This window comes from Microcaecilia unicolor, chromosome 8 (genome assembly GCF_901765095.1).
Source record: "Microcaecilia unicolor chromosome 8, aMicUni1.1, whole genome shotgun sequence".
In the NCBI taxonomy this organism is placed as follows: Eukaryota; Metazoa; Chordata; class Amphibia; order Gymnophiona; family Siphonopidae; genus Microcaecilia; species Microcaecilia unicolor.
Window position 1 is genome coordinate 107,459,533 of NC_044038.1, and position 15,400 is coordinate 107,474,932.

Below are 15,400 nucleotides of genomic sequence, written 5' to 3' on the forward strand. Positions count from 1 at the left end.
CTCTGCGATTAATGTATTAATTATTTAAACATTTACTCTCGTCTCTTGTCTCCTCTAAACATTTCTTCTGCTCTCTTCCACTCCCAACCCCTGTCCTCAGCGCAATCCAGTATCTTTCCCCCCACTTGTGATTCAACATTACCCCACCCCCACCTGCCCATACAGAAACAGGACGTGATGTCAGAGAAGGCAGGATGAGTCAGAAAGAAAGGTTTGGAGCAGGCAGCAGGCAACATATCTGCAATATTTACTGGGGAGCAACAGAAGACCACTTTTAAGGGGGGGGAGCAGCGGACTTGAGAGGGGCAGATGTTGTACCCCGGGTCTGGGGAGTGAGCTGCAGACCTGTGAACAGAAGTGGAGGGGCCACTGGTGAAAGCTACAACCAAGGCAGTGAACTCCAGCAGCCATGAGAAGGGTTTGGTGCTGCTCATCACCTAGTTTGTGTCACTGCTCATGGGGGTAAAGGGGAGGTAAGGAGAGGTGCTGGACAATGGGAGGGAGGGAGGGAGAGATAGTGGACCCCAGGAAAGAAAGAGAGATAATGGATATGGGGAAGAGGAAAGGGAGGGAAGGAAGAGAAAGGGAGAGATGTTGGATCTGGAGGGGGTGGGAGAGAGGGATATTATCAGTCCTTTAGGGAAGGGGGATATAATTTGATATACTGCCTATTGTCACACAGTGGTTATTACACATTTTAATTGAAATGTAGCCCTATTACTTTTATTTTTTATTAAAATTTGATTGACCATCCCTCAAGCTAGAAATTTAAGGATGTTACATAAGGAGTAGTGGAGACAGAATTGAAAGCAGGGAGGCAAGGTTCATAGATTGCGGCAAATAAAAATAATCATATACTATGGGGTCCTTTTTATTAAGTTGTGTTAATCAGTGACCTAGTGATTACAGCACCAGTCTTGATATCCTGGTTCAATTCCCACTACTGCTCCTTGTGATCTTGGGCAAGTCATTTAACCCTCCATTGCCTCAGGTACAAACTTAGGGGCCCTTTTACCAAGCTGCGGGAAAAAGAGCCCAAAGAGCCCTGCGCTGGTCGTTTTTCCTGCGCGCCAGGAGCAGTGGGTAAAAAAAGCCCCAGCTCAACGCATGGCGATAAGGGCTCTCGTGCTATCCCAGCAGTAACCGGGTTACTGCTGTGCAAGCCATTTCTGGGTGTTTTCTTTTTCTAACAGAAATGGCACACGCTCAGAGCAGGAATACCACCGGTGGCCGCATCGGGCCTGCAGTGGTCCTGAAAGAGCGAGTGGTAAGCCTGCACTGGGCTTACCGCTGCTCTGTAAAAGGGTCTCTTAGATTGTGAGCCCTCCTGGGACATGGAAATACCCAGTGCACCTGAACATAACACAGCTTGAGCTACTACTGAAAAAGGTGTGAGCAAAATCCAATGATAATAATAATAATAATAAATACTGCATTGAAAACAGCAGTGTACCCTAAAAATGTTGTGTTACTAGCCTCACGCAGGCGTGAGTGAGCAGGCAAAGGTGTGACAGGTAGTACTGCATGCTAACAGTGAAATGCATAGGAGGTGAAATGCATAGGAGTGAACTGTTTAAAATTATTGGGGGTGCTAAGCCCAATGGAAATGACTTCTCCCATAGAAGTTGGCTCCTATGGTGGCAAGTGAAGCTGTGCTAATGGAAGTCTGGTAGTATAATATACTGTTACTGGAGGTGCAGTAGTGCTCCCCATAATCCACATGATCTCAACTCCCTTCCAAGTACACCCCCAATCTCCTGACACATATCCTAGAGGCCTTCTGTAGGCCCTACATCCGCTGACACAACCTGATACTAATTCCAGACTCCTGACACAATCCTATAACATCTCTCAAACCCCAACAGAACTCTAAATTCCCCCTCCCCCAACAACTCTGTCCACAACAACTTTGTTTACCGAGCTAGGGACCTTCATGGACAAGAGAAAAACAGCATCCGAAGCCGGATTTATGGTTCCTCAAAGACATAACAATGGAAAACATCATTGGACAGCATGACTCTACAAACCCCCAGGAAAAGGTATAAGCAGGACTCCAGACAACATCATAAAGGAGGAGAAGATGCAGTAAAGAACAGAGAGAGAAGTCTGGCTTTTAGCCAGCCGAGCTGGCCATCCACTAATGGCTCGTTAAAGAAGTGGCCCCCCCTGCTTGGGAAGAACTACCATCTGGTGACCTGCCTGGGGTTTCTGCTGCTGCCTTGCTGAGAGGAGAAACACACTTGCCATCCCAGCTGTAGTGACTCCGACTACAACAGCTACGTGACTATTCCTGGATCCAGTGTTTGTGATTGGGTGAGAGTGTTGTCAATCTATCAGGTTAAACTGCTTTCTCTATGTGCCTTGGGAGTCACGTGTTCTATAATTTCTAGAACTAGGAGCTAGTGTGTGTTTTCCTTGCCCTGCCTTGACATAAAGTCATTTTGGGTAATATTTGCTATTATTGCTGCCAATATGGTTAACAAACAGCTTTTCTATTTTTATAATAACATCTGAGCGTTGTGTCCTTTCCTGTCAGTATTTCTTTGGGCTAGAGTGAGCTTGAGTATCACTGTCTAGAGGAACGTATAATTTCACATATCACTCCAGAGTGCTATTGTTACTTGTGTCTTTGCCTTTCTCTACGGGAGGCATAATATATGTTTTAGCCCCATACCCTTACCCCCTAAAGTGGAGGGGTAGTTAGTGTAGTGGCTTGAAAACCAGGGGAACTGAACTCATTTCCCATCAAGGCTCCTTGTGACCTGGGCAAGTCACTCCATTGTCCCAGGTGCAATAATTTATATTTATTAATTAATTAATTCGTTTGTTTGTTTGTTTGTTGCATTTGTATCCCACATTTTCCCACCCATTTGCAGGTTCAATGTGATTTACAATATTCCATCATGGCAATCACAATACAAGAGTAAAGAAACAGTTGGTATTACATAAAGAACAAGTGTAACATAATAAATATAAGCAAATTGGTATATAAGATAACAGTCATAGTATCAGGAAGTAGTGATGAGCTAAAATTCCTATTATAGATCATTATGATATGCCTTGTTGAAAAGTCTTTAGTGATTTTTGAAAGTTGAGTAGGTCGTGAATAGATTTCAGGTCAAGAGGCAATGCATTCCACAGCTTCGTACTCACGTAGGAAAAGCTGGACGCATGTGTTAGTTTGTATTTTAGTCCTTTACAGCTTGGGAAGTGAAGATTTAGGAATGTGCGTGCTAAACTATTAGCATTCCTAGGTGGCAAGTCAATAAGGTCTGACAGGTAGGCCGGTGCATCTCCATGAATAATTTTATGAACCAATGTGCAGACCTTGAACAGCCAGTGTAGCCTTTCTCTCAGGGGTTTAGCACTTTCACATTTTCTCTTTCCGAATATGAATCTGGCTGCGGTGTTCTGGGCTGTCTGAAGTTTCTTGATGATATGCCCCTTACAGCCAGCATATAGTGCTTACTTTATTTTCTGTCTATTAGATTGTAAGCTCTTTGAGCAGGGACTGACTTTCTTCTGTTTGTGCAGCGCTGCGTACGCCTTGTAGCACTATAGAAATGCTAAATAGTAGTAGTGCATTGCAATAGTCTAGATGACTAGGCACCATTGACTGTACCAGGTTGCAAAAAATGCCTCTTGGGAAGAAAGGTTTTAATCTTTTAAGTTTCCACATTGACAGGAACATCTTTTTTTGTTGTTGTTACATTTGTACCCTGCGCTTTCCCACTCATGGCAGGCTCAATGCGGCTTACATATTGTATACAGGTACTTATTTGTACCTGGGGCAATGGAGGGTTAAGTGACTTGCCCAGAGTCACAAGGAGCTGCCTGTGCCTGAAGTGGGAATCAAACTCAGTTCCTCAGTTTTCCAGGACCAAAGTCCACCACCCTAACCACTAAGCCACTCCTCCACTTCTTGGTTGTGTTCTTCATATGACTTTCAAGTGTGAGATTTCGATCAATGGTGACTCCAAGAATTTTCAGGGTGTCTAAAACAGGAAGGGAAAAGTTTGGTGTGTTTATGGTGGTGAATTTGCTTGTGTTATTTTGTGAAGTAAGTATAAGACATTGTGTTTTTTCAGCATTAAGTTTTAATTGAAAAGCATCCGCCCATGAATGCATGATTTGGAAGCTGTGGCTGATGTCGTCCATAATTTCCGTTAGATTATATTTGAACGGGATTTAAATCGAGACGTCATCTGCATATATGTATGGATTGAAGCCTTGACTGGATAATGACTTGGCTAAGGGTGTCATCATTAAGTTAAAGAGGGTCGGGAGAGTGGAGATCCTTGGGGAACTCCACATTCCAGTATCCATGGACTTGACGTATTCGAATTAGATTTTACTTGGTATGATCTTGTAGTTAGGAATCCTCTAAACCAATTAAGAACGTTACCTCCAACTCCGAAGTATTCAAGAATGTTTAATAATATTTTATGGTTAACCATGTCGAATGCACTAGACATGTCAAATTGTAGGAGGAGTATGTTGTTACCAGTTGCAATTGTTCGTTTAAATTTAGTAAGAAGAGTAGTTAATACTGTTTCGGTGCTGTGATTAGACCGAAATCCTGATTGAGAGTCGTGAAGAATTGAGAATTTATCTAAGTATTCAGTAAGTTGTTTGGTCACCATACCTTCCATTAGTTTGGTTATCAGAGGGATAGATGCTATTGGATGATAGTTGATTAAGTCATTTGTACTTTTCTTTGAGTCCTTGGGTATAGGGGTGAGTAAAATATTTCTTTTATCCTTTGGGAATAGTCCATTTTGTAGCATATAATTCAAATGTAACGTGAGGTCTGATATGAATTGTTGAGGGGCGGATTTTATAAGGATGTTAGGGCATATATCTAGTTTGCAGTGGGACTTGGCAAATTTTTTGAGCACTAGGGAGATGGAATCATCCAGGAGTGTATCAAAGTTAGTCCAGGTTCTGTCTGCTGGATGTTCACCGGAGATTGGGTCTAATCAATCAAGGAATTTTATGTAGTCTGTGGAATTAATAGGTAACATGAGTCGTAGCTTAATAATTTTCTCTTTGAAGTAATTTGCAAGATTATCTGCTGAAGGGGTGTTTGTGCTGTTAGAGGTAATCGATGTGGTATCTAATAATTTGGTTACAAGTTGGAAGAGTTTATGTGTGTCGTGGGCTGGCCCAATTTTAGTTTTGTAGTATGCTCTTTTGGTTTGTCTGATGGTATATTTATATTTTCTTTGTAAATGTTTCTAAGCGTTGAGTGTGGAGTTGTCTTTCTTTTTATTCCATGCTCGTTCTAACCTTCCAACTTGGGTTTTTAGTTTTTTCAGTTCTGCATTAAACCAAGGTATGGAGTTCTTTTTACATGAGGTTCTAGTTTGTAAAGGTGCTATTTGTCTAAAATGCTTCTGCACCTGTTGTCCCATTCTTGAAGGAAGTGAGTTGAATCTGTTTGAGCTGTCTATTCAGTATTATAGAATTGTTGCCAAAATATAATCAGGTCAATTTGGCCTCTCGTGGAATAGGATAAGCGTTCTTTGTTATGGTGTATGTAATTTTTTCGCCATTGGAGAAGATTTAATTTGTAGTGGTCAGACCATGGTATAGCTGTCCATTTTGTAGCTGTTAATAAAAGATTTGTCTGATCAGAATTTATATGTAATGATTATTATTATTACATTTGTACCCTGCGCTTTCCCACATAATGCAGACTCAATGCAGCTTACATAGTAATTTGAAATACAAAGTTAATAGAATTTTAATAAAACAGTAGTAAAACAATGTAAAGTTGGGCTTAGTAGTGTATGATAAGTTGAGCTAGATAAAATATGACTAGGATAAAAGAGGGTAGACAGGATAGGATAGTGTAATTTGGGAGAAAGGGTAAGGAGGGATAAAATTAAGGAGAGATGGAAAGAGAAGGATGGGAGGTTGGTATTTAAATCAGAACAGAATTGGGGGTGGAAGTTGGCGAGATTAGGTTGGGGCATTTGGGTAGGCTTGCTTAAAGAGATGAGCTTTCAGCGTTTTTGTAAAGGGCAAGAAGTCGTCTATTAATCGGATTGGTCTGGGTATAGCGTTCCAAAGCTGGCTACCCAAAAAGGAGAAACTGGATGCGTAGTAGGTCTTGTACTTAATTCCTCTACAATTGGGAAGGTGTAGGTTAAGATAAGTTCGTGAAGAAATAAATCTGTTTCTAGCAGGGAGGTCGATCAATTCATTCATGTAGCCAGGGGATTCGCCGTGGATAATCTTGTGGGTCATTGTGTTGATCTTAAAATTTATTCTTTCTTTGATGGGGAGCCAGTGAAGCTTTGCTCGAAGAGGTGATGCACTTTCGAATTTTGATTTGCCAAAAATAAGTCTGGCAGCCATGTTCTGGGCAGTTTAGAGTCTCTTCAGTATTTGGGTTTTGCATCCTAAAAAGACACTGTTGCAGTAGTCGGCGTGGGTAATAACAGTAGACTGTATCAGGTTCCGGAAAGTGTTGAGTGGGAGATAAGGCTTCACTCGTTTCAATATCCACATCATATTAAACATTTTCTTCGTGGTGAGCTTAGTGTGGTTATCAAAAGATAAATGGCTGTCTATCGTTACTCAAGTTGTCAGATATGGGGAGTTTGACATCAGGGGTGTTGAGAGTAGTCGGGAGATAAGGAGAGTATTGGGAAGAGAGAACCAGTGTGTATGTCCTTTAATATGGGTTGGTTCCATATTTGGCCAATGAAGGTCCCATAGTAGGAAGCGATCCATGCATTCACGCATATTAATAGAGTTAGGATCTTCAAGGTGAAGATTAATATCCCCTACTATAATAAGGTTGGAGGTAGAAACATGTGTTCGATATAAAGTCCACAGCGTGTGTTTAGCAATCAAGCCAGTTTCCTGGTGGTCTGTTAAAGAGGACTACATTAAGCTGGTCAAGCAGATTTATATGATTAATACTGACTGAGGCAATTTCGAGTTGGGGAAGTAAGGATTCAGTTATGGTAGTAACAGTGAAGTGGGATCTGTGAATTATAGCTATGCCTTCTCTTCTTTTTCCATTTCTTGTCCAGTGGGTAATTTTGTAGCCAGGGGGGCATAAGTCTAAAATTATGGGGTCCTTAGGATCATGAATCCAGGTCTCGATAATAAAAAGAAGATCAAGATTGTCTGAAATGATCCAGTCAGTTATTGTTGTTGTTTTATTGACTACTGATCTGGCATTTATATATCCCAGTTGGACTGATTGGTAGGATTCGGTTAGGATCGAAGATGTATTCATTTTTATTAGTTGTCTATCCTCTTGGAATCTGGGCTTGTTTTGTCCTCTCTTTCCTTTAAGTTGATTGTAACCATATGTAGTAGTTTTTCCTTTTAATTGGTTGTTATTCTTCTGGTGAGGAGAATTGTATTTAGGTAATCCGCAAGAACTAAGTACTGTGGGTATACTGTTGTCTATGGGAGTGATGGTCAGTACGTGGGAGATCAGGGATATGGAATGAATTACTAAGAGCAATTTTCGCAGTTAGCAGTTCAGGGTAGTATAATTGGTGAAAACTTACAGTTCATAGTACAATTTAGAAAAATGTATAATGCAATAGAAGCAGTAGTAGCTGATGGGATTTTAACAAACAATAGTACTAATCAATACAAAGCAATAGAGGTCAGTAGCCAATAATACTGGTCAGTAATACAATTCATTATATTCATATGTTCAATTCATATGTTGCAATATTAGCAGTTGAAGGTCAGAACCAATAATACTAGTCAGTAATGCAATTCAGAATAATACAATGTGATGCTGTAGAAACATTTAAAAGACAGTTACCAGCAATATAAGTCAGTAAGAGTTAATAAAAAAGTTGGAGAAGTAAAATAAAATCAATAAGAGGTAAGGATCTCCTTGCTGATCATTTGTATTGCTATAAATAGGACAATTATGGAAGCTGGGATAACGGTGAAATGTAGATGATGGATAGAAAGCCTCAGCCAGTCAAAGGCAAAGGACACGGAGAACTTTTGATGGGGTTTAGAAGAGGGAGGCAAGTCAAGGCCTAAAGATCTTTGGATCAACTTGTTGGTTCTTTTTTTTTTATTTATAATTTTTCAATATATACATCTTATCAAAGAAGCATGGAAACAATTGTAATAATCAAAATCGGAAAAAAAATTTTTACATTCTTGAGATAAACTAGTTATCTCATTAAAAGAAATAATATAGTCTGATATCGACCTCAATATTGGAAATACCTAAATAGATCCAAGATACAAAATACAATTTAACCATAGGAAATAATATTAATCAGACGGTTACAGTCCCTGAAAACATTCTCTATCTATCATCAAGTGTCCATATGGGACCTTAAACTTTAACAAGCATAAAAAGTCCTCGAGTTGTTTTGGTTCGGTAAATTGATAACTATTCTGTTGATATATAAAGCGGCAAATACAAGGAAATTTAAGGGTAAACATTGCCCCTAGATTTAATGTTCTTTGACGTAGAGCCAAAAAGGCCCTACGTCTAGCTTGAGTCTCTCTTGCGAGATCCGGAAAAATCCTAACTTTAGAGCCAAAAAACATCGAGTCTAAATGTTTAAAGAATAACTTCAATACCATCTCCCTATCTATTTCAAGAGCAAATGTTACCAGTGCTGTTGTCCTTTCGGTAACTATTTCTAATGAAGACTCCAGGAAAGATGTCAGGTTCAGTCCTCCATCCACAACAGCCTGGTCACCTCTGGAGATAGGTTACCCTTGTTATGGGTGGGAGAGATTCGCTAGGCATCCCTAGAACTTCCCGCATATATCTTTTAACCATTTCAGTTGCAGAAAGAATAGGAGATCTGGGGAAGTTGACAAACCGCAAATTAAGTCTTCTTTGTTGATTTTCAAGGTATTCCATTTTCTTTTTAACAAAGTTACTATCCTTAATCGTGGCTTTATTCAAGTTCTCCAGTTTCAAAATTTTATCTTCAAGTAGTTTAGTTTCGGACAACTGTCGGGCATTAATCTGTTCCTGAATCAATAGGGCTTTCGACAAAGTTTTTATTTCACCTGCACTCTTCAATAAAACCAACTGCAGCGAAGAATGCATTGAAAAAGTTAGGTCCCATAGTGCTTCTATAGTCACTACGGCAGGTTTCACCATTTCAATATTAAACTCAGGAAGAGGTGAGTTAGAAATCAATTTTAAGCCGTCTCTCGTTGGCAAAGGAAATTTTTTAAAGTTCTGTCCTACCAGTTCTTCTTCCTCACCCATGTGCTCGGTTGGGCTCCCTCCTTCAAGGGTCCTCTCCATTTCAGGCATGGGACCCCGCGAATCACAAACCGCTCGCATGCTTCCTGGTTGGGGTGGTGCCGCATGGAGGTCGGGGCTCAGGGAAGCCCCGTCTGCACTGCTGACCTGTCCTGTCGCGGTTATTGGTGAGCCCTTAGGTTCCTGGAGGCCCGGTAAGACCTCCGAGGACCGCCGCGCACCCCGAATCTTCACCCGCGGCGACCGCCGTTCACCGAGGGTTGAGCCCTGCTGGAACCACGGGGTGACGGCCGGCCTGGCTGGTAGTCAGCAACTCAGTCTCTAAAGGACAGCTAGCAAGGGCGGCTAGCTGGGAGACGCACTCAAGGTTTGAGGGTGGCTAGCCAGGATGGCTAGCTTGAAGAAGCACACAGTCTCTGAAGGTGGCTAGCAAGGACGGCTAGCTTGAAGAGGAACACAGCCTCTGAAGGTGGCTAGCAAGGACGGCTAGCTTGAAGAGGAACACAGTCTCTGAAGGTGGCTAGCAAGGACGGCTAGCTTGAAGAGGAACACAGTCTCTAAAGGTGGCTAGCAAGGACGGCTAGCTTGAAGAGGAACACAGTCTCTGAAGGTGGCTAGCAAGGACGGCTAGCCGGAAGAGGAACAAAGTCTCTGAAGGTGGCTAGCAAGGACGGCTAGCTTGAAGAGGAACACAGTCTCTGAAGGTGGCTAGCAAGGACGGCTAGCTTGAAGAGGAACACAGTCTCTGAAGGTGGCTAGCAAGGACGGCTAGCTTGAAGAGGAACACAGTCTCTGAAGGTGGCTAGCAAGGACGGCTAGCTGGAAGAGGAACACAGTCTCTGAAGGTGGCTAGCAAGGACGGCTAGCTTGAAGAGGAACACAGTCTCTGAAGGTGGCTAGCAAGGACGGCTAGCTTGAAGAGGAACACAGTCTCTGAAGGTGGCTAGCAAGGACGGCTAGCTTGAAGAGGAACACAGTCTCTGAAGGACACGCTCCGCACTCCACTGTGTCGGCTCCTGGCAATAGAAACAGAAGCGCTGAACCCTTCTTGTTCCGGGGTTTAAATCCCCCGCCAGTCCATCCCCTCCCTAGAGAGGAGCCAATCCTTTCAGCCCTGACAGGCCAGGAGGGCCTGGATTGGTGGACCCGCCTCGCAGGCGGAGTTCCTTCCATGCGCCAATCCGGCGCCAGTGGGCGGGACTTGCTTGCTGCCTAGCTCTGGCCGGGGAGACAACGACGCCGGCGCCGCCATCTTGGCCGGCGTCCTCCCTTCCCCGATGCCGGCGTTCGCTCCCGCGAGTCGCCAGCCTCGGGCCGACCCGCGGAAGCGCTGGCCCCGTCGGTGGCTTGTCTCTGCCGCACTGGAGCCCGCGGCCCCCGTCGATCATCGCTCCCCGCCGCGGGAGCGCAGGTAAAGACCCGGAACGGGACAGTATCCTCCCCGGATGCCCCCTTTCCCCCGGGCCCGGGTTTGGAAGGGTACCGGGCGTGGAAGGCTTTGACCAACTCCGGAGCATGTACATTCACCGCGGGCTCCCAGGAGTTGTCTTCGGGGCCAAAATTCTTCCAAGACAATAAGTAATATAGCTTCCCCCGCCGCTTCTTTGAATCCAGAATATCCTCCACCTCATACTCTGGATCGGGATCTGCTTCAAGATCTTCGGACTCCTGCCGTTGGGGGTGCCATTGAGATCCTCGAAAACTTTTCAATAGGGAAATATGGAAGGCGTTATGCACCCGCAGGGTACTAGGCAATCGCAACCGATATGTCACAGCTCCAATTCATGATTGGATTGCAAACGGTCCAATATACCGAGGTCCCAATCTCCGAGAGGGCACCCGAAGTCGGAGATATTTGGTGCTTAACCATACCTTCTGCCCTGGTTGCAAGTCGGGAGCGGTTCTCCGATGCCGATCTGCGAAGACCTTGTATTTGGTGGCTGCCTTCTGCAGTTGTTCTCGGGCCATTTCCCAGACTCTTTGCAGATCTGCCAGAGTGACATTCACCATGGGGGTCGGAGATCCAGACGGGAAAGGTGCTGGAAGTCGAGGATGTCGTCCATACACCAAGAAGAATGGAGAGTCTCCCGAGGCCGAGTGGACACTGTGGTTATATGCAAACTCGGCCCAAGGAAGTAGGGAGACCCAGTTATCTTGGCGTTTGTTGACAAATGCTCGTAGGAACCCTTTTAACGTTTGGTTCGTCCTCTCGACCATGCCATTGGTTTGGGGATGGTATGCTGATGAGAAATGGGTCTTCACCCCCAATGCTGTACACAAGGCCCTCCAGAAACGCGAGGTGAATTGGGGGCCTCGGTCACTAATAATCCGAAGAGGCAGCCCATGAAGTCGAAAAATGTGTTGAATGAAGAGTTGGGCTAATACGACCGCCGAAGGAAGTCCCGGCAAGGGCACGAAATGGGCCATTCGGGAGAAACGGTCAATTACCACCCAAATCACCGTCTGTCCCCGGGAACTGGGGAGGTCGGTGATAAAATCCATGGAAAGCTCCGTCCAGGGGCCTGTCGGTACGGGCAGTGGTTGTAGCTTCCCCATGGGGGTCCCGATTACCGGTTTGGTCCGGGCGCACACAGGACAGGTGGTGACAAATTGAAGAATGTCCCGCCTCATCTGAGGCCATTGATACTGTCTGGAAATGAGACGCAGAGTCTTTTGATACCCAAAATGTCCCGCCCATCTGGACGAATGCCCCCATTGCATTACCTTCGCTCGCTCAGCGGCCGGCACTAGTTCCTTCGTAGGAGCAACCTCCCCCACGGCAGCGCTGAGGCATGCCGGATCCAACATGGAATGGGTCTCCTTAGTCTCCTCTGGAACCTCAAATGCTCTGGAGAGGGAGTCCGCAGGGGTATTCTGAGCCGCAGCCCGAAAGACCAATTGAAAATGAAATCTGGCGAAAAACAATGACCACCGGGCTTGTCGGGGATTGAGCTGTTGAGCCTCTTGTAGATACAGTAGATTTTTGTGGTCAGTGATCACCGTGAATCGATGTTCCACTCCCTCCAGCAGATGTCTCCATTCCTGCAGGGCTAATTTCAATGCTAAGAGCTCTCTGTCCCCTACTGTATAATTACATTCCGCCGGGGAGAATCTCCAAGAGAAGAAAGAACAAGGCTGGCGCCGGCCCTTGGAATTCACTTGTGAGAGGACCGCCCCGGCTCCCAACGCGGACGCGTCCACTTCCACGATAAAGGGTTTTTCTGGATCCGGGGCTAACAAAATGGACGCTGAGTTGAATGCCTCCTTTACCTGGCGAAAAGCCACCTGCGCCTCGGGCGGCCAGTCCCGGACCTTCGCGTTTTTTCTAGTGAGCGCTGTCAATGGCGCCGTCAGTTGTGAATACCGGGGAATAAACTGGCGATAGTAGTTCGCGAATCCCAAGAAACGTTGTAGTGCTTTCAATCCCAGCGGTTGTGGCCATTCTCGAATCGCCCGGAGTTTGTCCGGCTCCATCTGTAGCCCCACGGGTAACAGAATGTGTCCCAAAAATGGTAGCGACCTCTGATGAAAAGCGCACTTGCTGAGCTTAGCAAACAGGCGGTATTGTCGTAACCGCTGGAGCACTGCGCGAACATGACTCACATGTTCCGCGGGGTTTTGGGAAAACACTAAGATGTCGTCCAGATATACAATCACCGTGGAGTTCAGCAAATCCTCGAGCACAAAATTAATAAGTCGCTGAAACACCGCCGGGGCATTACATAGGCCAAACGGCATCACCCGATACTCGAAATGTCCCTCGTGGGTGTTAAAAGCCGTCTTCTATTCGTCCCCTCGCCGGATTCGCACTAAGTTGTAGGCCCCCCATAAGTCCAACTTAGTAAACATCTGGGCTCCTTGCAGCCTGTCAAAGAGTTCGGGAATGAGCGGTAGAGGAAAGTGATCCTTTACCGTGATGGCATTTAACCCCCGATAATCAATACAGGGCCTCAAGGAGCCATCCTTCTTAGTAACAAAAAAGAATCCTGCCCCGGCCGGGGACGTAGAAGGCCGGATGAAGCCTCTTCGCAGATTCTCCCGGATGTACTCCTGCATTGCCTTGGACTCTCCTCGGGACAAGGTGTACAGTCGGCCCCGCGGTGGCGTGGTATCTGCCATCAAGTTAATGGCACAGTCGAACGACCGATGAGGCGGTAGAACCTCTGCCTCTATTGGACTAAACACATCTGCAAAGTCTCTATAGTCCATAGGCAGGGAGCCCAGCTCAACCCGTGCCCCCCCGGGCACACTAGCTAAGGCAGGGCAGCTGCCGGTCCGGCCCTTACAACAGTTCTCCCGACAGGAACTACCCCAAGCTCGGATGCTTCCCCCGGTCCAGTCAATAACCGGGCTATGACTCCGTAGCCATGGCAATCCTAGGACCACCGGATGGATGGTCCGGGATAGAACCAAGAATTGAACTTCTTCCCGGTGATCCTCCCCCACCTGTAATCCCAAAAAGAGGGTGATCTCCGTGACTGGCTGCGGTAATGTAGTTCCCTGGATGGAGGTTATTTGCAGCGCCGGCCGCCGCGGGAGCGTGGGCCAGCCCATCTGTTGCAGTAGTTCGTGCCCGATGAAGTTGCCCCCTGACCCAGAGTCCACTAGGGCTCGGGTCTGGATCGTGGTCTCGTGCCATCGTAGTATTACTGGCAGTGTGATTAGGGAGTCCGGCAGGGGAGCGGAATGCCCCAAGACCCCTCCCCTCAAGGTGCCTTGGGGGAGACGTTTCCCGCCCGGGAGGGACAGGCTCGGATAAAATGTCCAGCCTCACCACAATAGAGGCACAGTCCGTCCCATAAGCGCTTCTTCCGGTCGGAGGGAGCCAGCCGCTGACGGCCCATCACCATCGGCTCCTCTCCATTGTCCTTGGAGTCCCGGTTCCCACGGCGAGGGGACGGCCCCTTAGCAGTTCGGGACGTTCCCCGCGCCCACTTCTGCCGTTCGGACCGGGCCCTAGCTCGCTCCTGGAACTGGGTATCAACTCGGATACAGAGTGAAATCAGGGCATCCAATTGGCCCGGGACTTCCCGTCCTGCCAATTCGTCCTTGATTCGTTCTTGTAACCCCTCCATAAAAATTGCCATTAGGGACTCCGGGTTCCAACGGAGCTCCTTAGCTAAAGTCCGGAACCGAATGGCATAATCGGCCACCTTCCCGTCCCCCTGATGAATTCGCAGCAGCTCCGACGCCACGGAAGATGGTCTCCCAGGCAGGTCGAACACCATACGGAAACGGTGCTGAAATTCACTATAGTCATCCAAGATGGGGTCCTGCTGTTCGTTTAGTGGGGCCACCCAGGCTAGGGCCTTCCCTTCGCATAGGCCCATAATATATCCCGCTTTACTTTGGTCCGAAGCAAAGGTTTCCGGTTGCATCCGGAAGGCCAGATTGCACTGATTGAGGAACCCCCGGCACCCTCCGGGGGCCCCATCGTATCGTGCCGGCTCAGGGAACCGAGGTCCCGTGCGGAACCCTCCCGAACGGGGAGCTGCTGCGGCCCCCTGGACCGCAGCGGCCTGGTTCTGTACCTGAAGCGTTGAAAGTTGGGAGCATACGTTTTGGAGCGCCCCCGACAGGGCGTTCAGCTGCTCCTGCTGCTGCTGGAGTACCTTGGCCAGGTCCCGTAGATCAGGCTGCGTAGGCGAGCTCATGGCTTCTGTTTCCTGTCCTGTCGCGGTTATTGGTGAGCCCTTAGGTTCCTGGAGGCCCGGTAAGACCTCCGAGGACCGCCGCGCACCCCGAATCTTCACCCGCGGCGACCGCCGTTCACCGAGGGTTGAGCCCTCAGCTGCAGGCGGCCAGCAGGACTGCTGGAACCACGGGGTGACGGCCGGCCTGGCTGGTAGTCAGCAACTCAGTCTCTAAAGGACAGCTAGCAAGGGCGGCTAGCTGGGAGACGCACTCAAGGTTTGAGGGTGGCTAGCCAGGACGGCTAGCTTGAAGAAGCACACAGTCTCTGAAGGTGGCTAGCAAGGACGGCTAGCTTGAAGAGGAACACAGCCTCTGAAGGTGGCTAGCAAGGACGGCTAGCTTGAAGAGGAACACAGTCTCTAAAGGTGGCTAGCAAGGACGGCTAGCTTGAAGAGGAACACAGTCTCTGAAGGTGGCTAGCAAGGACGGCTAGCCGGAAGAGGAACACAGTCTCTGAAGGTGGCTAGCAAGGACGGC

General features: G+C 46.9%; 1 protein-coding gene across 1 annotated transcript in view; it reads right to left on the reverse strand.

The window, feature by feature from the left end:
- LOC115476599 (C-X-C chemokine receptor type 3-like) overlaps window positions 1–15,400 on the reverse strand; it is a 107,605-nt gene that overhangs the window by 1,268 nt on the left and 90,937 nt on the right. The gene's annotated exons all lie outside the window — the stretch shown is intronic.